The sequence below is a fragment of the Papio anubis genome, chromosome 2 (genome assembly GCF_008728515.1).
Source record: "Papio anubis isolate 15944 chromosome 2, Panubis1.0, whole genome shotgun sequence".
In the NCBI taxonomy this organism is placed as follows: domain Eukaryota; kingdom Metazoa; phylum Chordata; class Mammalia; order Primates; family Cercopithecidae; genus Papio; species Papio anubis.
Window position 1 is genome coordinate 34,425,681 of NC_044977.1, and position 25,511 is coordinate 34,451,191.

Sequence of the window (25,511 nt, forward strand, 5' to 3'; positions counted from 1 at the left end):
ATTTAATACTTTTCATGAAACAAATGAAACTTTATCAGAAATAAAACATTTAAATAACCAAAAGGCTAGCCTCCTTAGGAAAAGAAGTTAGTCACAAATGTTGGGCAACTCTGTTTTAGGAAGACATAGTAGAAATATTTTCATCAAAGCCCTGATCATCTTCCCTTTTTGAGACGAAATCACTCTATTCTGCTGGAAACCTATATTCGGTTATTTATAAACCAGTATTAAATGTATATTGTTTCAAATCTCTATGTAGGAAAAATATCTCACATTCATTCCCAATTTAGTATGAACCGTGTAAACTTCTAAAATCATCATGAAAAGAAAAACATCACCCTTTCTGCTAATTAAGTGTTCTTGCTTTTTTCTAGTAATGGGGATTTGAAAAATAACAATATGCAAGAGTATGATCTTACAGTGAATATAGCCACTAGGTCAATATGATAATTTAATGTGAGACTTTAACATTGAGCTTTCCTTTTATGCTACTATTCTATAAATAACTTATTTGCTATGATTAAAATATATTTTCATCAAATTTGATATAAATATATTAGATATGATAAATATATTTAATGACTTAAAATGACAACAATTGAATTGAATAAAGACTATATCATTGCCCAATTTTTATTTTGATAAAATCTTTTTAAGTGATATCATTTCATGTTAGGCTTTTTGTGCTGCTTAATATTATAATTAATAATTCATATTTTTGTCTTTCTCCTCTCTGACAACTTTTATTTTTAATCGGTGGGCATGTGCCAAATTGGTTTGTTATTTATTTATAAAGTAAAATGACAAGGGAATTGAATATGTGAAATAAGATAGATTTTCTTTCATATGACAAAAATTTCTTAGTAATGGGGATGCTTCTTGCTTACCCTTATAGATTCAAGGGTTTTAGAGAGGTTAGATCAAATGTCACACTTCTCATATAACATGTGGTAAGTGCATTAAACAGACTGTTCATTTTTAAAAAATTCATTTTAGTTTTGTGAAGACCTCTGGGCAAATGCATAAAAAACAGGACAAAAGAATATCAAAATTTGTAAAAGACTCCCCATTCTGATAAATCCCATAGTGTCAATCAAGTAAAAATTCTGACCAAACAGATGTATTTGTATTCTTTCCTAAAAACTAAAATAGGCAAATGTAATAGGAACAAACAGAGAACGTTTCAAAGATACAGAATTTCCATTGAAAAAATCAAACGTTCTGTCTGTAGGACTTTATAGAACATTAAATAATCTTTTCAGTACTGTTCATAACCAGAAACCACATAAGCTGGATACTAGAGCACTGACTAGTTATGACCAAAAATTCACAGTTTGATCTCAAGGGCATCAGTGATCCTGGGCTCACGTGATCCTCCTGCCTTGGCTTCCCAAAATGCTGGGATTACAGGTGTGGGCCATCATGCCTGGCCATAGTGCCAACTTATTGAAGTGGAAAGAACTAATGCTGAGCAGAGAATGGGCCATACCTGGGTGGTTTTAAGAGGTGCTGCTATAATGAAGAATCACAGGCTCACCCAAGAACTACTGTGGAATCAGAACCTGTAGGGATATGGCCCTAGAATCTGCATTTGGAGCCAGTTCCCAAGGTGCAATTCAATTTGAGAACTACAGTCTGAATGGCAAAACCTTTCTATCTCACCAGAGCTTCCAACTGTCAGGCCCTTTCAATCCACCCTTTGTGTCAAACCTTAGATAATTCAAGAGACATAACAAATGTGATCATGTTACATGCTTCCTCACAGATTTCAGTGTCTCCCATTTCTTCCATTAGTTTAAAAAACATAGTCCACCATCACTGGGCCCTGCTTAAGCCAGCTCCTCCTCTCAGGCTCTGCCTTTGTGGTCAACCTGTGCAAATCTTTGAGGCTGTGACATCGCCTAGTCAGTCTCCAACATCTGGAACAAGAGAACTTTTTCTAACAATTTGGTCCCAATTCCTATTTTAAGCTTAAGTATTATGACGGCTGTATCTGTATATAATATCGAACACTTCAAAACAATTTTAGATCTTAATTATTTTGTTATTAAAATGTGTGTGGGGGGGTTTAAGTCAACATTGAGTCAGATGTAGGAACTGATACGCAGTGAAGTTAAATCCTTTAACTAGGGTAAACTCATTCAGTGGTAGAGGCTGAACTACAGAGCCTAGGCATTTTGACATTCCACCACTCTGCTTATCAGCTTGCTCCTTGAGCGAACCTTTCCCTACATTTATAAGAATATGCCCATTTTATGGGCTCTGTATCTATGAGATATTTTACGTATGCTTATGTACAAAAGCTGGACTATGGAAAAGACTAATTTTACAAACATGTTAGTAAAAGATTATGTAATCTGGGGTGATTATGTTTAAAATGGCAATGATAATATATGTTAATTCCAGTCCTGTGAGGTACTGTTTCTGATCTGGAAAGAGTAGGTTTTTTTTAACAACTTATTTTTTATTTTCATAATCCATTTTAAGGTTTGGTATTAATATAGACAAGAGAAATAAAATATAACTGTTGCCATGCCAAATGTATATCAAAAAGTTGCTAGTAGCCATGACTACTATTTGGTCAACTGTATTTCACAATTTAAATAAAATAATGGAAAATGATGTGTCGAGGATCTCATTCATAATAACTGTTATATAATGAAAGACAATAGAAACTATTAGCATAGGTATGATGCTAATGAATGGTAAATTTTCAATAGAGCTCCATCTGACCAGATTGTTTGAAAAATGTTTCCTGTGGGTAGGAAAAATGTACACAAACACACACATGCATCAAAATATCCATAATTAAGTTTTTACGGAAAAATACCAATATATGTTGGTGAAGGACTTTCACTTAAATGGCATTATAGACCTTTCAGAAATGAGAGTTGATTTATATTTCAGTATTTTGGTTCCCAAAGGTTGGGACAGTGGGTGGTAGAGGAAAAGTAGAGTAAATGGAAGATACACATGTATGTGTGTGCATATGGGCAACTTTAAGCATGTTGGATTTAATGAACAAAAATGTCATTATTCTGTGTTTATATATTTTTGTGTGAAACAAGTACTTTTCTCTATCACTGGAGTTTACATGGATTTTATCATGATATCTTTTGAGAATCTCTTTAAACACAAAATGCATTTTTCCAAATGAAGTCTCCCACAATTCTGCTTTATTAACATCTGAATGAATACATTCATTGATTTGTCCAGAAGAAGGAACTGAGTACTGTTTAGAGTGTAATCTTTTTCACGAAAATTGGCAGCAATGTTTCCCTACTATCAGGAAGAAAACTATAGAAATACAAAACTTTAGATAAACATGCAGATAAAAATAATATTATAGAATCCAACTGGTATCTTTGAGGTGAGGACAGGCTGAGATGGACTCCTTGGCTTCCTTCTGTCCAAAAATTTCCTGTTTCCCTATTTCCTATGGTTACCACCATGGAACATGTTAAAATCTCAGTAGGGACTCTGTTTCAACTTTTCCTGTCAAAACACAGTGAAAAAGCTTAATGGAAAAAAATGTCCCTCCTATCTCCATGCCAGGCACAGTGTAAGATCCACAAACTTAAAAGCCAGGAAAATATTCTTTTATGTGCCCCAAAGCTGGGCAAGTGACCTAGTACTACAAAAATTCCCAAATAGGCATGTGACCTGACTAATGTGTGCTGTGAGATGAGTCAAGAAAAATGGAACCATCTGTACTTTTATTGGACAGTCAAATAATTTCTTTCTGTCCACCCAAAAACATAATTTCTATGTTAAGAGAGATACAAGGAGACTTTTAAAAAGTCTCATTTTTAAAATCAGAGATATAAAAAGACATGAAAAACATAACCTATTAAACACTGGTGGAGATAAGCAGATGGGCTTATGAAATCATTATTGCTTTAAAAATTTGTTACCTACTCATTGTGTACTAAGGCTTAAGACATACAGAAGAGATTGGGTGTGGTGGCTCACGCCTGTAATCCCAGCATTTCGGGAGGCTAAGGCAGCTGGATCATGAGGTCAGGAGTTCAAGACCAGCCTGGCCAAGATGCTAAAACCCCATCTCTACTGAAAATACAAAAAAAAAAAAATTAGCCAGATGTGGTGGTGGGCACCTGTAATCCCAGCTACTCCAGAGGCTGAGGCAGAGAGTTGCTTGAATCTGGGAAGTGGAGGCTGCAGTGAGCCGAGATTGCGCCACTGCACTCCAGCCTGGGTAACAGAGCAAGACTCTGTCTCACCAAAAAATAAAAATAAAAAAAAGACATACAGAAGGAAATCAGGGAAAATGGGAAAATGAAGGGAATTAACAAATTGCAACAATCTTTAAGAAGTAGAGTATGAACAATTTTCCTTTTCAAGGATGAAAGCTACCAGCAACTGAACTCTTAGAGTGAGTGATGGCAGAAAAAATAGCAATCAAGAATAGGGGCATGTTAGCTTTCAGACATGTTCACAAAGCTCTGCTTTTTATTTCTTAAACCTATAGGTCAACCACCCATCATACCTGCATTATCCCATATAAGAAGGGGATTTGTTGTATGTTTCAAGTTTTTAATCTTGGTGGGAAGGGGGAGGGCAGATAAGTATTTATTGGTAAAATATAATAAAGGTTGAGCCTGTCAAAGACTGTACCTAACAAAAATATGTGTAGCAAATAAGAAAGGCAAAAATGAAGCTGGGTAGGATACTGTGAATATGGTGACAGACATGTATCTATATGAAATCCCAAGATATTTGTCCTCCATTTCATAAATTAAAGTGCCCCTCCTTTGCTTTACAGATAAGGAAACTGAGGTGCATTATAATAGCAACAGTAGCTAATGTGTAGTAGATCCATACCCAAGTCAAGTACTATGTTAAACATTTAAATGTATCATTTAATTTAATTTTCACAGATCTCCTACAAGACAAGTGCTATTATTTTCATTTTACATATGAGAAAACTAAAGCTGACAGAGATTAAATAACTTGTCCAAGGTTGCATAGTAACTAAGCGAAAGAGCCAAGATATGAACTCAGATCCGTCTGATTTCAAAACCCAGGCCCTTAAACACTAGGCCAGTGGTTTTTTAACCCCGATTGCACATTAGAATCACCTGACAAGCTTTTAAATCCTACTGAGACTCAGACCCTACCCCAAAACAGTTAAATCAGAGTTTCTTGTACCTGCGCCCTGATGTGGGTGTTTGCTTCAAAGCTTTTCTGGGTGACTGTAACATATAGCTTGGGTAAAGAAGAATTGTTTTGTGTCTCCCATGGAGGCCAGCAGATCTGTGCAAATATGTGAAGCAGCACAAGACTCAAGTGTCCTCAGTCTCTCTGCAGTGGTTTTTCCCTTGCCCCATCATGTTCACTTTGACACTTTTTTTTTTATTATGACTATTGGAGAAGTAATATACATGTGAAAACTTTTTTACAAAGCATTGTCACAGCAGAATATGGTCATAAGTCCATCAAACAGAAACCTGTTCATACGCACGTACAGGTTATGATGAATGAATACAAAGAAGACTTACATTTATTACTCTCATCCCCAAAAGTGAAGTATAAAGCTGGCCTTAAAAGCTGTTCATACCAAAGCTAATCACTAAAATTTGGAGTGGCTTCCTCCTCTCCTTTCACAAATGCAATAGGGTAGCTACTGGATGTAAGGAGAAAACATCCAATTACCACTCTTTACAATGCTTTTTCACTTAGGATCTCAAGACAACTGACAGTCATTCAAAACATTAAAGTAAAGTGAAAATGTCTCTAGTAGAAATGAAAAGAAAATGTCTGTAGTAGGAAGACAGTAAAATTTGGAGTCAGAAGGCCTAAATTTGTGTCTACACTCTGCCACTTTACCGCAATGACTTGAGGCCAAAAGTAAAGTGGCAGAGTATAGACACAAATTTACTGCCATGACTTGAGCCTTGATTTCTTTTTCTCTATGTATTTAAGCCATCCTTAGGGCAGTGATCCAAAAAATTTGGTCCCCATCAGCATCATCTAGAAACATATCAGAAGTGAAATTATCAGTTCCTACTCTAGATTCTGAATCAGAAACTTGGTGAAGGGGCAGTAATCTGTGTCTTAACAAACATTGCAAATGATTCTGACCACCTCCAGCTGACTCTGATGTATCCACCTCCATGGGGTTTTTATCTAAGGATAAAAGGAGATGGTCCACACAATTGTCAGTTTTTATTACTGTCTACTTAAATCAGAAATTTCAAATTCTCTCACAGAGATATTTTAGAGAAATAATGTTACAGCCTACAGTAGTTAGATAATAACCTCATTTCTGAATTTCACTTTGAATGTGTAGACGAGGCACAAGTCAACCAGAGGTTATGCAATTAGCTTGGAGTCAAAGAGAAAGCAAGGAGTAGAGCTGAGAAGGAAACCCCAGTGTGAACTTGATTTTTATTCAATCAAACTGTTAAGGTACCAACCACGCACTTTCATCTATAATCACAAAGAACCTTTTAATAAACATGTTTCTATCCTCTTAGCTTAAAAAATATAACAGTAGCTTTTTGGATTTTAAAACAGATTGACTTCTATACCTCTGGGCTAAAGGCAGCTCAAGAGTCAATAAGAATCACAAGCTTTCCACAGTGAGAAGAAAGTGCAATTGCCCAGTCCTCTCTATCTATGAAGTGCAGACAGAATTCCTCTTCCTCACCTCACACTTTCGATTACTGCAATGGTGGAAACCATGATAAATAAAAGCGCTTATCTAGTGGTTTGGTTTTCACTTAAATTACAGACTTGTATAACATTATTTGGATACCGTAAAACACAAACCAAATTTTAGGAGATGCTTTAGGGTGTTTTTATCCCCGCCCTCCTGTCAGAAGCACTCTATCTTTTTACTGTAATTTATCTGATATAGCTACCAAGATGCTTGATACTTTTACATGCAAGGTTGCTGAAAAACAAAGAGCGAGGGAATGGGCTGTTAATGAAATTCTCTGATTGTAAAAAGCACTCTGGAATGATCAGGTGGTAAATAATAATAAGAGGAAATAACATAAAGTGCTTAGGTGCTACAGCAATAGTCACCATATAAATGCAGAAGAGATCAGACATGAATAGAATTTGCATTTTATGCAGCTGCTGTGTGTGTATATAGAATATACAGTAGCTAATTTTTCAATAATACTGGTAAAATATTGTTCAAAATCTATTCTTGTTTTCTCACTTTAAAAGGCTTTATATAAAAAAACACCCATCTGTCCTAGTGCAATGGTGAATGTGTGCAAAGAGCCTAGAAAAAGAGTCTCTTTGCATACATTAAAAAAAGAACTCAAATAAAGGAGATAATGAAGAAGAGACAATAGTAACACTATTAGAACAGCTATGCAGACATGCGCAAAGGTGATCTTTGAAAAACATGAGGGATAAATAACTCTGTTAATGTGTGGCAGATAAACTACAATTAAGATATACAGTAATATACCAAAAATATAGACATGCTTTTATTTTGTCTACTGGGCTATTGTGATAGTGATGGTTGTTTTTGAATGGAAAGGAAGAAGAGAGTGGGAAGTATGATTTGTTGTTTGTTGTTACTGTTGCTGCTCAGTTTAGAACAACAACATCAACTACACACCAGATCCTTCCAACAGTTCCACAAACAATGCTTACCGTGAATCTGCTCTCAATTTTCTTGTTGTTATTTTCCCTTAATACTTATTCATAGCCCACTGCCCATTCGTTAGGTATGCTAAATCCTCGTCCATGGTTACTCTTCTTTGGAAGAGACTGAGAAGATGCTAAGAGGGAGTTTCTCTTACACATAAGGGAAGAGTCTTTTTAGGAATCTGAGAAAACAGAGGCCAGGATAAAAAGACCACTAGTCAATCAATATTGAGCACCTAAGATTGAATCACCCAAAGATACAATTCTCTCCCTTCCTTTGTTCTGTCTCTTAGTCAAATAAAGGATTGTTTGTAGAACCTTTTCTGTTCCTGATCTCTAAAAACAGGACTGGACTTGCACATCCAACTATAATTCAAAATATCTCACATTTCCAACTTGAAAGAAGACATAAACTGTTTCAAAGAAACTCAGAGAAAGCAACTGCATATTCACAAAACTTTCACCTATTCCTAAAATAGGAAAATGGAGAGCTAACTAACAACATAAGAAAGGGCTAATAATAATGATAGTAATAATGATGATATTAATACAACACTTTGGATTCTAGATAATGATTTATCACAAAAATTCACCTGTATTAAGGGAGACTCCAGGATAAGGAGGTCATTAAGCTACATTTCCACCTTCAGGATTCAGCCAAACTCAGACTCTCCGGAAAGCTGTAAATGCTCTCAGAACAGACTTTAGTAATGAGATTGGAATGAACACTGGGCCTATGGCATAAAAGCATCTCCCTGCCCCTTGTTCTAAAAGTTAACTATTAAACCATGTGCGGTTCATCCTGATTTGGTTTACTCAATTCTAGAAACGAGGTCGTGCTGATCAGATTGCCCTGGGCAATTGAATATCTACTGAAGCCTTTGGGAAGACAGTGTTCTTCCCATTACCCCTACCTAAAAGGTTTCTATTATCAGACTATCAATTCTGTGTTGCTGGTGGAGGATAGAAAGTATCTTCTTTTGAAGGACAAGTTTTTCCCTCACTGAGTTTTCTGCTTTGGGTATATACTCAACATGTTAAGTGCTTAATCTTTTTTCCCCCATTCCCCTTTTTCTACTGTAGTTTTTTTTTTTTTTTTTTAATTATTTACGGACTCACTTGTCTGGACACTTCGTTCTAGTAGAATTTGGCTGATTTTCTTTCCGACACCTTTTAGTGGAATGCGATAACAGATGCATGGAGAGATAATTGGTCTTAACGGTATTGTTAGGTTTCATCTGTGTGAGATAGAGATCTTTTCCCTTTATTGATTTCTTGCATACACTTTCCACACTACAGCTTGAAATGGCTACAACAGTGTTTGAAAAATTGGTTGTTCCTCACTGTCCAAATCATTTCTCAAAACAGTTGTTACAAGCTTCATTTTACTTTCTGTTATAAGGAGGGTTTTGTTTGGGTTGGTTTCATTTTCTTTGTGGCGTCATGCTAGCAGAGAAACACAGTCAGCAATAGAGCTTTAAAATGTGGTATGATTGGGATTATAACCATATTGGAATCTATATTGAAAATTTATTAGATTGAGCCATGTGCAGCTAAAAAGAAAGAGGTCAGAAGTCTTCAGTATTTTTCGCAAACATGAACATCATCTCATCTCATGCAAACGTTAAAATTCACCAAGCAAATGATACCCCACTGTTGGAAATATTTTCTCATGTCAACAACTCAGGAAGGAGTGGGAAGGGAATGGGACATATATATGTGAATTTTTTCTCTATATATTTGATAATAACTATCTGTGAATATGTCTTACTACCTAGGTAAAGCTTACATTTGTGAAAACAATATAGTATGTCAGAAAGTCAATTTTGAACAAACCTGAGAATAGCAAACTATAATTTTTAAAATACTAATCTTTTAGAACTGTCATGTTCACTTATATTTCCAGGACTCAATATTTTAAAGAGAAGAATAAAAGTTGAAGATCCTTGGGATTAAGTGAAAGAGTGCAAATAGCCAAATATATTCATATTTTTGGCCAGGCACAGTGGCTCATGCCTGTAGTCCCAGCACTTTGGGAAGCTGAGGCGGGCAGATCACCTGAGGTCAGGAGTTCGAGACCAGCTTGGCCAACATGTGAAACCCTGTCTCTACTAAAAATGTAAAAAATTAGCCAGGCGTGGTGGCGTACACCTGTAATCCCAGCTCAGGAGGTTGAGGCAAGAGAATCGCTTGAACCCAGGAGATGGAGGTTGCAGTGAGCCAAGATTGTGCCACTGTATTCCAGCCTGGGTGACAGAGCAAGACTCTGTCTCAAAAAAGTAAAATAAAATAAAAAGACATTCATATTTTTAAAATATAGCAATATTCATTTGTTTAAAAAACAAGATTGGGAACAGACCTATATAGTGACTTTTGATACAGACACAATAAAACTTATTTAATTTTCAAAAAGTGAGAAAAAACTACTCTGCTTTAAATTTAAAGTAATAAATAATAATGAAGACATACCAACATTGGTAACTGTCAGAGTGAGAAAAGGAAATTGAACATTCAATGTGACCAGAGGAAGGGTGAAAATGGGAGATGCTGCCCAGGAAAAGCACTCATCATGAGTACTCCAAAAACCCAGAATCTTAACATAAACTTTTTATAGTTTTTTTTTTCAAGGCAATATTTGAAAAAAGATGGTTTTGGGGTTTTTGTCTCCCTTCCTTCCTTCCTTCCTTCCTTCCTTCCTTCCTTCCTTCCTTCCTTCCTTCCTTCCTTCCTTCCTTCCCTCCCTCCCTCTCTCTCTTTCTTTCTTTCTTTCTTTCTTTCTTTCTTTCTTTCTCTTTCTTTCTTTCTTCCTTCTTTTCTTTCCATCTTTCTTCTTTCCTTCCTTCCTTCCTTCCATTTCCTTCTTGGGTTTCATTTTGCTTTCTCTCTCTCTGTCTCTAATAAAAGTTCCTCAATTTCAGAGTTTTCAGGAGCTCCTTTTAGAGGTTCTGACACAAATCCTGTGGTGGCAAAGTTACAAACTAGTCTACACTAACTCTCAGTCTTTGTTTAAAGCAAAATAATGGAGTTTGGGGTGCAATCTGGTGAACTCAATGGTCCAATTGCATAAAGGCAAAGAGGAAAGCCAGGCTTGGGCACTTCCCTAGACAATGAAGATTACTGGTTTGAAGGCCAGTCTTCCCACTGCTTCACTGTATGTGGCAACTATTGTTAAATTAGATATCCCTATTCTGATGAAAAGGCAATGTGCTATTTTGGGGGTATACATGTTCCAAGCTGTAAACTGCAAAGTGCTGTATAAAAGTAAAGTGGTGTTAATGCCTCATAAGATAAACATATAGATTGATGATGGATGCATTTAAAATGCTTTAATTGCCCACTGTAATAAGGCACTAAATAATTATAACAAAAACAATTCTTCAGGAAATTTGGTGGGAAAAAGGTCTATAGGATATGTTTGCTAAGAATAATTAGATTTTTGTTTTGGAGGAAGAGGTAGGACAAGTCACAGGAGGCACTCGGCGAGAAGTCGGAAATGCCTAGTACATAGGCCACACATTTTAAGTCCTTTAGTTTCTTCAAAATTGACAGTAACGTGTCCTCCAAAACCAAAAGGAAAATCAAAGGATGTCGCCCATACTTATGTACCGTTTGCTACTGGAGATCTAGTGAATCCATAGCCTTGGATTCGTATTTCTATAACATGACAACATAGCAAAATCTCACCATCACTTTGTTTTAAAGAAATTGGCAGCTGGGCGCGGTGGCTCAAGCCTGTAATCCAAGCACTTGGGAGGCCCAGGCGGGCGGATCACGAGGTCAGGAATTTGAGACCAGCCTGATCAACATAGTGAAACCCCACGCTGCTAAAAATACAAAAAAATTAGCTAGGCGTGGCGGTGGGTGCCTGTAATCCCGGCTACTTGGGAGGCAGAGGCAAGAGAATCACTTGAACCCGGGAGGCGGAGCTTGCAGTGAGCCGAGATGGCACCACTGGACTCCAACCCAGGTGACAGTCGGAGACTCAGAGAAAGAAAGAAAGAAAAGAAAGAAAACAAAGAAAAGGAAGGAAGGAAGGAAGGAAGGAAGGAAGGAAAGAAGGAAAGAAGGAAAGAAGGAAAGAAGGAAAGAAGGAAGGAAGGAAAGAAGGAAAGAAAGAAAGAAGGAAAGAAGGAAAGAAGAAAGGAAAGAAGGAAAGAAGAAAAGGAAAGAAGGAATTGGCTATGCCTCCAACTGAATTATACTATAAACTTCTTTCCCATTACCAATAATATAAATATATAACCAGGCACAAGCATGAGGAAATGGAGAAAAGGATGAATGTTAGTCTTAGAAACTTTGGTTTGTATCCCATTTCCACCTTTCAACAAGTCATTTAGCCTCTCTAGGTCAAGATTTTCTTACCTATTAAATGAAGATAATGGTACCCATCTCACAAAATTGTTTTAAGAATTAAATGTAAAATGCTTGGCACAGAGAGGTCACTCAATAAATGGCAGCCAAGTCACCACATGCAGTAAAATCCAGATAAAATATATTCAGCCAGGACTGTTGCTCTGTGAGTAGGTCTGGTATCCATGCTACAAAATCCATTAAGCCTAAATAATTTGGTCATTTTAGCAATACTCTTTAGAGATTTTTTAATGACATTTCCCAAAGGTCAAGCTAGCTTATGGTTATGTGGAACCATAAGAGAGCTTTAGTAGGTTCATAAAATAAGTCTTGCTCCCCAAATCCAGGATCATAAAGACCTTCTATCATAAAGGGTAAGAGTGACATTTAAAAAGCCAGTTTTTAAAAAACGATGGTAGCCAATAAATGCAGATGATCAGGATGACAGCAAGTACCCCAAGTCAAAGCAACACGGAGAAGAAACAGGCCCTAGCCTACAGATGACACTGTAAACACTGAGGAGAAATGGGAGAGTAAAGAGCAACATTGAGCCTCATCAGACTATAGGTGAAAAAAGATTCAAAATCTGACTCTAAAGCAAGAGGTAAAGAAATATTTTAAAATGCATATCTGTAGGAAGAAAAGCAATAAAGCAGAATTCCTAGGAATTGAGAAACACTTAGGAATAAAATGCTTAAGTAGTAGTTTCCAAGGTGAGGCTAGCTGAAGAAAATACAAATATTTATGGGTTAAATCAGGGCTGAGGAAAATATAAAGCCAAATATGGGCAGCTCTGAGGGGGAAAAAATAGGCGGCTTGGTACTCAACTGTCATCACAATTCATTTGTGTTTCACGTCCCACTGTTTGTGACATTAACAGAATTTTGAATTTAGCAATGGACTATTTTTGTATTGTGAATCTCTGCAGCCATTTTCCATATGTAGCTACCACTGTAACTAGCAATAACAGCCTTTTGAGCTTTAAAATGCTTCCAATTAATAAGATTCAAATTAGGGGTCACCTAAGAGTTTTCCAAGTTAATTCTCTTTGTCTGCTCTTTGAAATAGAGTGGTATGCCTGCTATTTATTTGCATTAAGCCCAAATTATTTGACCATTTCAGTAACAAATCCTTAGGTAGCCTTTGCTTTTATTCTCATTTTCCAAAGGATTAAGTTAGTTTTAGATTTTTGAACTGTGTTTTCATTTAACTAAAATAACTAAAGCAATCTTTTAATGAAGGTATTTAAATAGATCAAATTTACACCAAGTTCCTACCGTGTGTCAAACATTAGCAAAGCAATTTAAAATGTTATTATTTATGTATCAATGCATACAAATCATATGTATTATATATTAATGAGCTTATAGCCATTATACACAGGATTTTCATGTGTTATTATTGTTGTGGTTATTTCTGTTGTTAGCAGGTATTATTTATTAAATATCTATTATGTTCCAAGAACTCTACCAAGGACTATACACACTCACCATGTAATGAAGATATTATTGGTTTATTTTCCATTTGAAGAATTAGTCACAAAAAGTAACTTGTCCATGAGCATATAATTTGTGCATTCTCTTAAAATCACTTCCACTTCCACGTAACACCTGGATTGACGTATGCTTTTTCTTATAAAATATACTTCAATTCTTTAGTCACCTACTATGTGGCAGTTGCTAGGATAGTTATCTTTGTTTGCTATTATGCTAAATCACAGATCTGACCACTAGAATCTCTTCCTTCCTGAAGATACCCTCTTTACGTAAAACTGTATTTCTTATCATTTTCCATCACTGATTGAATAAAGAAAGGTGGCACTATCTGGAAAACATCAGAGTGTTGGATTTACAATTTTCTTTTAATAAAACAAACCAAGTTAATCACAAATTGTTGAAACAAGATATGTGACATGAAAGGCATTTAAGGCACTTTTAGGCATTATTTCTATCTAGAAACAGAAATTTAGTCCACATAATGTCATTTATCTACTGAGCTAAATCATATTATAATTTTCATCTATAAAATCCAGATTCTTAATATGTGTTGCAAAGATAATATATCTGACCCACTCTCAGTAAGAAATGTGTCTTGAATTGTTTTGTCAGTAATAATAATGGAGTTGTACTGGACAAAATATATTTTCAGCAAGTTTCTCTGGTAATAAAAATAACTGTAATAGTAGTGATAATACTAGTAATCACCAATAAATAATAGATAGCATTTATTGAACTCTACTATGTGCCAAGTACTGTGAGTAGCACTTTACATGTATTATCTTATTCATTTCTCAAAATATTACATTAGGTAAGTACGTACCGTAAATTCAATTTAACAGAAAAGCACATTGAGATACAGAAATCCAAAAATTTGGTCAAGATCACACAGATAGAAAAGAGGTACAAGTCTGCATTGGAACCCAAGGAATCTGACTCTCATATCTACTCTAGGTGGGGGTTATAGCAGGTGCTATGGTGTTTGTTCAAGAGAGTACTGCATTTGTGTTGTTTTATCTACATCATTAGGGTTGGGGCCCATTTGGTCTGTAAGCCAAATCTGAAGACAGCTGAAATGAGTTAAGGTTTGAGTTGGTGCTATTCACACTATCTGCCAATTAAAATGCTCCCTTCTGAGAAGCTGTAGCCGGTTGGCATAACCTTAGGACATAATACATGCTCAAAAAAGTATCTGAAGAATGTTAACAATGGTTTCTTTAAGTGGTGATTTTATTCTTTAAAAAATACTTTTTCCTATTGTCTGAAATATTTTCATCATGGACACATTACTTAGGTGATCAAGGGGAAATTCAGAACTTTACTTAAAGAATGTTTTTGTTTTGTTTTACAATTAGGTTGTTAGTCTCAGTTAAAACATAAGTCCTGCTGGGAAGCCTTTCCTGTTGCTCTACTCTCTGACCTTTTGAAGGACAGCACTCTTTACTCTGTCTGCCTCAGAACCTTATGAAGGCCATATACTTTTGTTAATTATCAGTCTTCTCTGCTTTATGTAAAGTCCCTTGAAGATTGACCCCATTACTTATCTACCTCTTAGAGCTCTAAGCATCTTGAGTGCCTACCACTCAGTTCAATGAAATAACCCAGAACACACATACACCAGAACAAGCCTAAAAGATGAAAAAAAATTATTTTAGAGTTGACAATGCACACTCTTGGTATTTACAGATGACTTGTTTCTCCCCTTATATTATGTGCAGGTCCCTATGGAAAGAAGTTTCCTACAAGAAGTGTCTTGAATTTACTGGTCTATTCTCTGGAGGATTTTACAAATGCATCAAGGACTCAACATCAAGACTCAACATATGACTTAGTATATAGTAGTTCTTAATAAATGATAACTTAAAAATTAAATAATATTTTTTAAAATGGTGAGATATGGCTTAAGGGTGTTCAAACAAATTCAGAGTTTTTGTCTAGTCTAGGTGTTTCTAGATTTATGAGCAGGCAATCACATATTATTGAGTATTATGTATTAGTTAGTGTTAGTTAGTGTTAACTATTATGTATTAGTTTTATGTATTAGTTAGTTTTAGTTAGTGTTAATAAAGTATAATAAACCCTCACTGATGGTTGTAGAGAAATCCTACTATTTTATGCTCATATACTAGAAATGTTTAAAGTCACAATTTTAAAACAGTGAACTTCAAACTTTATTATGCACAACTTACATAACAACTTTATTATAACTTGGGCAGTTTCCTAAACTGCAGATCCAGGCTACATTCTCAGAGCTTCTTATTTAGAAATTCTGGAATGGGGTTCAGGAATCTCCATTTTAACAGGTGCTCTAGATAATCCTGATATAGGTAATCCCTGGGTAATCCTGATACAGTTGGTCCTTGGACTACTTACCAGGGACTAGGCTACAAGGTAATATAATAATAAATCTATATAGTTCACCTTTTCAATATGAAGAGAAGACTAGCCTATTAAATGTGACTTAACTATCAAAATTACCTGTGAAAAGAATAGGCAATTTGCTAAGACTTCTCAAAATGAACCAAGGGAGGACATAAGGGCAAGAAATATTAAATTTCAAGCCAGAAATGACTCTTTTTAAAACTTCAGCGAGACTGACAATCTGCTTAAAGTAAAAGTCGAAGAAGAATGGCAGCAGTACAGCAGTGTTTTATGAACAACTTAGGAAAACAATGTTGATTTAAGAGGTTCATTTGATAACATGTTTTAATGGTTATTATAAAAGTGAATGCCTTCTAAATCTTTCACTTGCTACTAAAAATATATATGTATTTATTTACATGAAATAATTTTTTAAAATTCCCCCTTTAACTCCCTACTTTCCACAAATTGTTAGCTTACCAACATTACTGCATTAATCGTGTCTTTTTTTTTTCTCTCTAGAAACACATGCCCAGGGATTAAAAGGGGATTACTTTGGTTTACTTCCACATCCATGTCCCAGGGAAGGTACTGCTTCTGCTTCTGACCTGACCTTTAGGTATCTGCAGCCTTAAATTCTGTACAGTGGCAGCTGCTTTAGCATTGACTTCTTTGAAAACTAAGAGCTCTTTTCAAGAGCCATTTTCAAGACAAAAAATGAAAATTATTTTCTTATGCTTACAGATGTTATAAACTGTGTAACAAGCTTTTCTCTTCAACTTTTGCTGCAAGGAAGTTTAAAGGCAAATATACAGCACTTCACTGAATATAGTTTGCATGCTGACCTCACTTCTAACTCCATCTTTATATCCTTTCCTTTATTGTTTTATTTTTCTTACCTACTTCTAATTCATGTATTTTGCTGCATTTATGTATTTGTGTTTATTTTTTCATTGTCAGCCATTTTAATTCCCATATTAGAGCAATAAATAGTAAATAAGACAAATAAACAAAAAAACATATTGTGTATATGTATTTGGTATTTACATCACATGTACTCAATATAAAAAATAAAAACTAACCTCCTAAAATAATTGACATATTTCATTATTCTTTGGGCTATAGATTCACTTGACTGCAGCACTTCCATTTAGGGAGACATAAAATTAAAATCCCACCATGAAAAAATCCAAATGAAATTTGACATAGGTATTTTCAGCCCCAGGTCATTAATTCAGTTCTGACTGACATCTTTCAGGTCTGTTTTAAAATTTTTCTGTTCAGTCTTTAGATTACACACACAAAAAAGTTTTGGCTTAATCAGCCTAACAAAGTGTATATTTCTGAAAACATTTTTTAATTAAACAAATATAGAAGTATACATGATACATACACATACATTTTTTACTTGGAGTCTTCAAACCAAATATTTCAGTCCTTTGCTTCCAATTATTATTTTCTTTTAAGTAAATGCTTTTCATTAAGCAACAAAGTTCATCTCAACAACAAAAACTTATATTCAGGCTAAATTTAGTCTACTTTCTATATTCTCCTCTGAGAATGATACAGCCAGTCTCAGTCTGATTCTAGTAAAACTCAGGTAATGTAGAAGAACTCTAATTGAGCATTAGACATTTTAACAATTATATTCATATTGATATGTCCTTATACGACCAATCTAGGTGAAATATTACTATGCCTGGGACTTAAAGATGATTTTTGTTCTTTTATTAATTTCTGAATGTCATATCCTTCCAGATACCAAAGGAATATAGTACCACCTGGGAATAATGCCAATTTGCACTTAAAAAAATATTTTGTTGCTTTTCCCCCTCAGCATGGGCAACCAATAGCTGATTCATACTTTCATTACATCACAGTTGGATTACAGAAGTTCTCTTTAGTCTGGCCTCCGCATGTCTCTTGCAACTCATTTGTAGACAGTCCAGAAACTAGCAGCTGGACTTCATTTTTGTTCCAGCAGTCACCATTTTATAATGTTTCTCTAAGTCACTGTGAGTTTCACTGACGACAAGTCTAAAACTCCACAAGGTATTCATATGTAGTGGGTTAAATCAGAGAGAAAAGATTACTATTACCTTTCTATAGGTTCATGTCACTCAACTATACTTTGCCATTCATTTCCCATATGTCAAAAAGGTGGAATAATACTATTCTCACATAGAGGACTAATAAGATATACTTAGCAAAAGTAGGTGGTTGCAAAACATATTTTTAAAAATCAGAGTGCTGTATTTTTAAAATTTTGCATAGAACTCTGGTTCAATTTTTGAGTCTTTCCAATTTCTCATAACTCTGCGGTATTCATAATAAAGCAAGCAGATGGTTAAGTCTCTGAACATATGCTTTAAATGCCCCCTTTGCTATTTCTAAATAATGGACCAAATTTTGCCCTCAAATAGTCACAAGAAACTTTAAGGAGGCTGCCTCTTGAAATCTGAGGACAGAATGTGATCCAGTGGGAATTAAACCTTTAAAAAATATATTTTCTAAACTTTCTTATGAGCTTTATTCCCTATACTAAGGATCACATTTTTAAATAAAATAGGATATAGTAAGAGAAAAATCCTAACCAATACAATATTACATGGTTCAAGGAATAGATTAGAAGGCAACATATGTTTTATTTATTTATATTTTAAAATTCTGATTTTCTAAAACATGAGAGTCATATGATTTAATTTCTGTGTCATTACCAGATTTTCCATTTTTATTATTATTCCTATTACTAGTATCATGTAGATGTTATATTGTTAAAGCATCTGGTAATTATTAATTAGTTAATTTAGTCTAAATTATGATTATGCCTTTGTTTTAAATCAATGTTTTTCATAGTTATTAAAAGCCAAAAGCACTATTTTTCCAGTCACTTATTTTCATTTCAAAAACAGTTTGTTGTCGATGAAAGTCGAAAAAGCATTTTCCAGGTTATCACAGAATATGCAATTCATCTTCAATGGATATATATATTCTGGTAATGTTGCTCCCATAACCTAGCTGTACTTGTAAGAGTATCTCTATTTCTTAATGTCTATATTTTACACATGGAATTAACCTTCATTTGCACACTTATATTTCTATGTATTTAAATTTAGTCCTGAAAAACCTCTAAACTAGTCTCTCCTGTCTTACAATGTCCACAAAACTTAGCATCTGATTAACATTACAGATAAAAAGACCACACAATTGACAATAAGGACACTTTAGTTATTATAGAAGTCTGAAGTTTAAGTATTTCCAAACTATAATGTCCCTTTAGGAATTCTCAACAAGGACTAGTTTGGTCCTAATGAAAGCAGTGTTTACTTTTAAAAATAAATGCAATAGTTGTACCCAAATATGTTCGAAACACTGTATGACGTGTCATAATCAACAATGTTGAAAATAACTAAAGATCTTTAAATCAACTGATAATTTTATACATATATCCACAAATACCTGAACAAAATTTATAATTACTATTGGGACAAAACATTAACATATTCTTCTGCTAATGAAGACAAACAACTTTGAGAAAATCCTCTCTCATTCTCACGTCTCTAACTTTCACAATAAATGCAGCACTGAAACTAAATTCCCAACTTAGAAATACGCTGAGCTCCAATAAACAAGTTGATTTTAAAAACTCACCAGACTAACAGTTATGCTTTTTCCCCTATCTTTCCTTTGCTTTCCCTTGTTCTTTCACTTTCCATACACACACAATCACACTTACCTGCACAAGTCTGAAACATCAGTCTATGTATTTTTTTTGAAATGTACTCTGTACCGATGCATTTTTCTGTGTTTCTTTCTAACCCTCGGGAATGTTAAGAATTTAGGAAGAGAGCCACAGCTTAAGAGAGCAATTATTTGCCAGTAAATACTCAATTTGCTTGTCCTGTGATTTTTCTTCTAACTTGCATATTCAATAATCCGTCCCTGACTGCGTCACGAGCACAAAAAGTCTTTTCTCCAAAGGAGAACACTTTCGCCAATCAACCTTCAGCCATGCCAGGGCACAGCTCGTCAGGGTGATTTGTTAGCTTTAATTAATAATTCCTCACACTGGCCATTTTCACAAATAATGCAGTGAGGCTGGGAGGCTAGATCGCTCTGATTCAGACAGATAAAACTACAGTGGAAAGGGGATGGGGAGGGGTGTGGGGGAATTCAGACGCCGTTTATAAACACCTCTAATCATACTCTTTCAGTTTACAATATAGAGGACATCTCAGCTGAATTACCACGTTATGTCCACCACTTTGTATTCAGATGGAAACCGTATGTTCCTCCACTTTATCTGCTAGGGCCTCCCTGGTGCCAACACAGTCATTGGGCAGACAACATTCACAAAAGAGGTCTCTAGGCTCCGGATAGCAAAAGTTTACTGCAGGGTGAAGTTGAGAAATCAGACATATACTGCACTTCTCAGTGAGCTTGTGTAACAGTCTGGAAACACAGAAGTATGAGTTATGAGTGTGAGATTTTCTCTTATCCTGCTGTGTGATACTGGGCATTTCATTTAGCCTTAAAAAAAAAATCTCATACCTCATCCTCAAAACAGTTTGCAGCAATGACTGATTTGTTCATGCATTCCATGAACATTTATTGACTCCCAAATATATGCCACACACTGTATTAAATGCTGAGAATTTTGCTTGAAAGTAAGACTTTTCCATTTAACTGGCATAATCCATGGGCTTGGACAAAGCCACCAAACAGATAGTGTGCAAATTAAAATAAGGATTCCTAACAGTTTCTGTGTGGCTAAACCAAATAATCAGTAATTGACAACACACTTGAGTCCACTGTGCAAAAGTCATGCTCGGGGTAAAAAAGAATACATAGAGATTAAAAAATAACTTTTTTCAAAGATTAAAAAATTTCCCTCAAGGTGACTAGAGCACTAAGAAACATATTAATATGTTCATAAAGAATTTCCAAAGATTCACAATCACTTTAGGAACATGCAAAGAAAAAAATTGTATTAATGTCCCTAATCTTTTATAAGAATATATGCCTGTGTGTGAGACTGCAAATTTATTAATTTATTGGATACGTATTTATTGAGCATCTACTCTATTTCAGGAACTGAATAATATTGGAGATAAGTAAAGCACAGCCTCGTCATGCAGGAAGTTCACAATTTAGTCACCAGACTCTAAAAGAGAAAACACACATCTCAACTGAAAACTGTAATGCAATATAGCCAGAGCAATTACACAAATATATATAAACATATAGGATGGGCCTCCTAGAAGTGATGCATCAACTATTTGTAAAGGTTGAGTAGAAGTACCAGTGGTAAGAACATTCTAGGGAGAGTCAAACCTTTGAACCCTTTCTCAAACTGTTACTAGAAGCAGAACACCAGTTCTAGAAAAGATGGGATTTAATACATGACAATTTCAGATAAATGTTTCAGATGGTAAATATTGCAGGATTTAAAAATAAATTTATTAAGAAACAAATGTCCCCCAAAACTATAACGTCTTGATATCATCAAAAAAGCAAGCAGCATCTCCAGCACTGGCACATAGTAACATACACGTCTTTCTCACTTTGTGTGTTTCAGTTCTCTCAGGCAAATATGAAGCATGCTTGACACACACTGCCTTTCTGTGTTTTCTTGCCCATTTATCTTCTTTTACTATGGGCAGGCTTGTACTGCTTCTGTTTTCACTGTACCGTAAGATAAATCATACCTGCATGACTGTTAAAGGAAGGGGAAAATCTATGCCCATTTTGTGGCCACACATATACCTCTAGTCAGATAGCACATGCTATATGGGACTAAGGGCGCAAATGTTAAATGAGAAAGGAAATAATACTCCTAAACCCCCAAAAAGCTCTTTCATAGCTAGTAAATATTCCTGAAAACTATATAGAAATCTTGGTGTTATTTAACATTTTGCTTTATAGTATATTTAACAGTATAAGGGAATAGCCAGAATACTACATTTACCATAGATCAGTAACATCCAGCCATTTAAAGAACTTACAGTTTACTAATTCATTAAATATGTATGAGTTGAGCTCCTACTATATACTGAGCACTTATCAGTAAATGTTTGATTTTTATTCCCACAATGCTTATACATAATAATAGTTAACATTAACTGAGTGTTAACTATATGCTAGGGACTAATCTAAAGACTCTACATATAATATCTCATTTAATTCTCACAGTAACATTGTGAGGTAGGTACTATTACCATCTCCATTTAATGTATTATGAAACTCACAAGTAGAGAAGCTATATATACACAATGTGAATTCATTCTACCCAATGAGACCAGGGCAACTAATGTCCAACTAAAATCAGATTTATTACTTTATCGTTACATAGTCACACATAATGTTTATGTCGTGAAAATTAAAGAAAATGAGTCTGGGCGCGGTGGCTCACGACTGTAATCCCAGCACTTTGGGAGGCTGAGTTGGGTGGATCACCTGAGATCAGGAGTTCGAGACAAGCCTGGCCAGCATGGTGAAATCCTGTCTCTACTGAAAATACAAAAATTAGCTGGGCATGGTGGCAGAAACCTGTAATCCCATCTACTTGGGGGGCTGAGGCAGGAGAATTGCCTGAACCCGGGAGATGGAGGTTCCAGTGAGCGGAGATCATGCCATTGCACTCCAGCCTGGGTGACAAAGCTAGACTCCAACTCAAAAAAAAAAAAAAAAAGAAAGAAAGAAAAGAAAAGACGATGATATGCTTTATGTGCATAGCACAAAATCTAGCCCAGAATAGGGGTAAAATATATGGCATTTGAAGTATTCAGAGTTAAAGGTTACCACATACAACTAAGACTTACTGTTTCTGGACCAAATGACCATATATTATTGAAGCTTATCTTAGACAATAAATGTAAATAAATCTTAGTTAAAGCAAATTAGCCTTGGTAGTCTGGTAGGTTTTCCTTTGAAGATGTTAATAATATAGTTGAACTGGTTGTGTTTAAGAAAACAGAGCTGACAGACAAAATAGAGATAGATGACACAGGAACTTACCAGTTAATAATGGAAAAAATTCTTGTTTTTCCAAGTGATTAATACAATATCACATTGTATTTAATGTAGATGAAAAAGCTTATTTGGGACTCACTGGGGAAGCTACCACTCAGTATAATCATATGCTCTTTTCAGATAACCCCACGCTGCTAACTTTACGGCTAATTGCCAGCATTTGCCAGCTCCGAGCACTCTGATGCCCTCTCCACATTCTTTCTTTTCTCTTGACATTGACTAAATCCAGCCAACTCTAATTCTTGACCTAAACTATGGTGCAAATATCCATGGAACACAACATTTTGTTACGGTGATAAAGCTGGTTCTAGATGAAATGGTGGTATTTCTTTATGGAGGGGCTACAAGGAGGCTCTTTTCATTTGCTTGTGTGTGTAAGTAAAGTTTCTTCTTTGGGATAAAAGACTGCCTGGACCCTCCATTAATGGTCTTTATTCTGTGGATATTGGCTGAGATGTTTTGTATGGGAAAACCAGCAGATGAGTTCATGAGCATCTGTCTGAGCCATACTAACCTAGTGGCACCTCCTGGGAAGCCAGGGCTTTCTAGAATCTGTTTATTTCTCAATTGAAAATCCTAATTCATAGAAGTTAAAAGTATAGAAGACAACTTCATGTCCTCTTTCTTCATGATACCTGGATTGGTTACAACTTAGTAAAATTTTAGCCTGTTTGGTCCCTCCTTCCTTCCTAGCTATCTGAGTCTCTAGTCTTATATAGGGAAAGCTTGTCTTCTAATTGAAAATGATCACAAACAGAAGTTATGACAGACACATTTCAAAGTAGATGCTATTTTTCCAAAATAAATTCCACATACATTCCAATTTCTGAAATTATGTATTTTCACACACATTATATAAATACCTAACACTTTAAAATGTTTTGGTGAGACCTCGATAATGAAGGAATGAGAAGGTGACTTAATCCCAGTTTTTCTAAACAAGAATTTTAGAACTCACGTATTTTAAACTTGTAAGTGGTGATCAATACAATGGGCTGTATATTTGTTTGAGAGTTAAAAATCAAAAATTTTCTCAGAGTTCTTTAAGGCATTGCTTTCTCGACCTGGGAGAAATCTTCGACCTTCACATTCTCAAAAGGAGAAAAATGTTTCTTGTCAGAAAACTAGTCATGGCTAGTTCATATGAAGAAGTCCAAGACTGTGTCAGCTTCTCTGTGACCTTGCTATGAGATTTGCTACAAGTAATTTAATGCCTTTCTATGTCTCAGGTTACTTTTTATCTATGATACTTCAATGATATTACTAAGATAATGTGGATCAAGTGTTTTGATCATTGCATAGAACATATGCTAAAGCCCTAAATCCCCAAATATCAGAATGACAACTTGAATTTTAGAACGACACTAACACTTCTACAACATTAAATAGCATATTTAGCACCTCAGTATCTCCACTTTTTCAGCTGTAAAATGGGTATAGTCATCTTTACATTTTCCATCAAATAGTATATTGGAATAAATAGAGATTATTACAAAATCTGTTGAAAGATTTCAACAAAATGTCATACACGCAAGCGAGGTGATGAATATATTAACTGGCTTGATTAAATATTTCTACAATGTATACACAGATCAAAATATCACATTGTACCCCATAAAAATATATAATTATTTTTCAATTAAAAATAAATAAATAAAAATTAAAATGTAATCAAACCTCTGAAGCTGATTTTCAAATATATTAGAGGAACTGATTTTAAAATATCAAAGCGTAAGAAGTAAATGTTTTCAAGCATATTTAGATACTTATGAAGGAAGACTATTAAAAGACAGGGAGCAGGACTGCCTTTTCTTTGTGTGGCTGGCTGCATTTTATGATGGATTCAAAACCCCAGTAATGAGAAAACAGAATCAGAAAAAGTGATTTTTAGCAGGCTGTTGAATGACACATAAAATAAAATGTATTCATTAATGAGTCAGCAAAAAATGTTATGCATGAGCTTTTAGAGCCAGAATTTTTAAGCAGCTTTTTCATACTTGGTACAGTCGTGTTCCCGAAGTATCCTCTAACAACCCCCTCCCACGTCTCTCTCTCTCTCTCTCTTTTTTTTTTCTTTGCCTTATACTGCCAGGTTGGAATAATGACTAAAGGGAGGAGCAAAACAAACAGATATGCTCACTGTGGCAGAAGCCACTCCAAAGATCAAAGACCCGATTCAGCCATGGCTGCCAAAATCAGAACCACAGTGGGTGCTCATCAGCATGGTGCCCTGAGAACCACGTGGGCTACCCTTGATAGGTTAGCAACTGGGAGTGCAGGCCCCACATCCTGCTTAGAACCACCTGCTAAGAACTGGATGTGCACATTACCTTACCCACTCACAACATTTGATTTCAACTAAATTCTGTTCTAGTATTATGTTTATTGAATGATGTAAGTCTAATAGACACTGTAAAAATCACACAAAAACATAAGTACTGTCGACTTCAATTTCACATCTTATAGTACCCAAAAGGGAACTCTGATTTTCCTGTATCAGTGAGTAAAATCTTGAGCAATTAGTAAACAAGATCATTTTCTTTTTCGATTTTCTATAGAAGTTGGAGATGGCCTTGTCCACATATCTACAGTAACTGAATTATATCATTAAATATAAGAATTACAGCTTAATTTCACCCATTT

General features: G+C 35.2%; 1 protein-coding gene across 28 annotated transcripts in view; it reads right to left on the minus strand.

The window, feature by feature from the left end:
- Positions 1-25,511, minus strand: part of ZBTB20 (zinc finger and BTB domain containing 20) — an 816,756-nt gene that overhangs the window by 411,354 nt on the left and 379,891 nt on the right. For 2 of the 28 annotated variants that reach the window (XM_021933009.2, XM_021932946.2), the window contains exon 1: positions 19,573-22,295. The exons of the other annotated variants lie outside the window; for them this stretch is intronic. The gene's annotated coding sequence lies outside the window, so the exon portion shown is untranslated. Of the gene's footprint in view, positions 1-19,572; positions 22,296-25,511 lie in introns of those variants that run through there. 28 annotated transcript variants of the gene reach the window in all.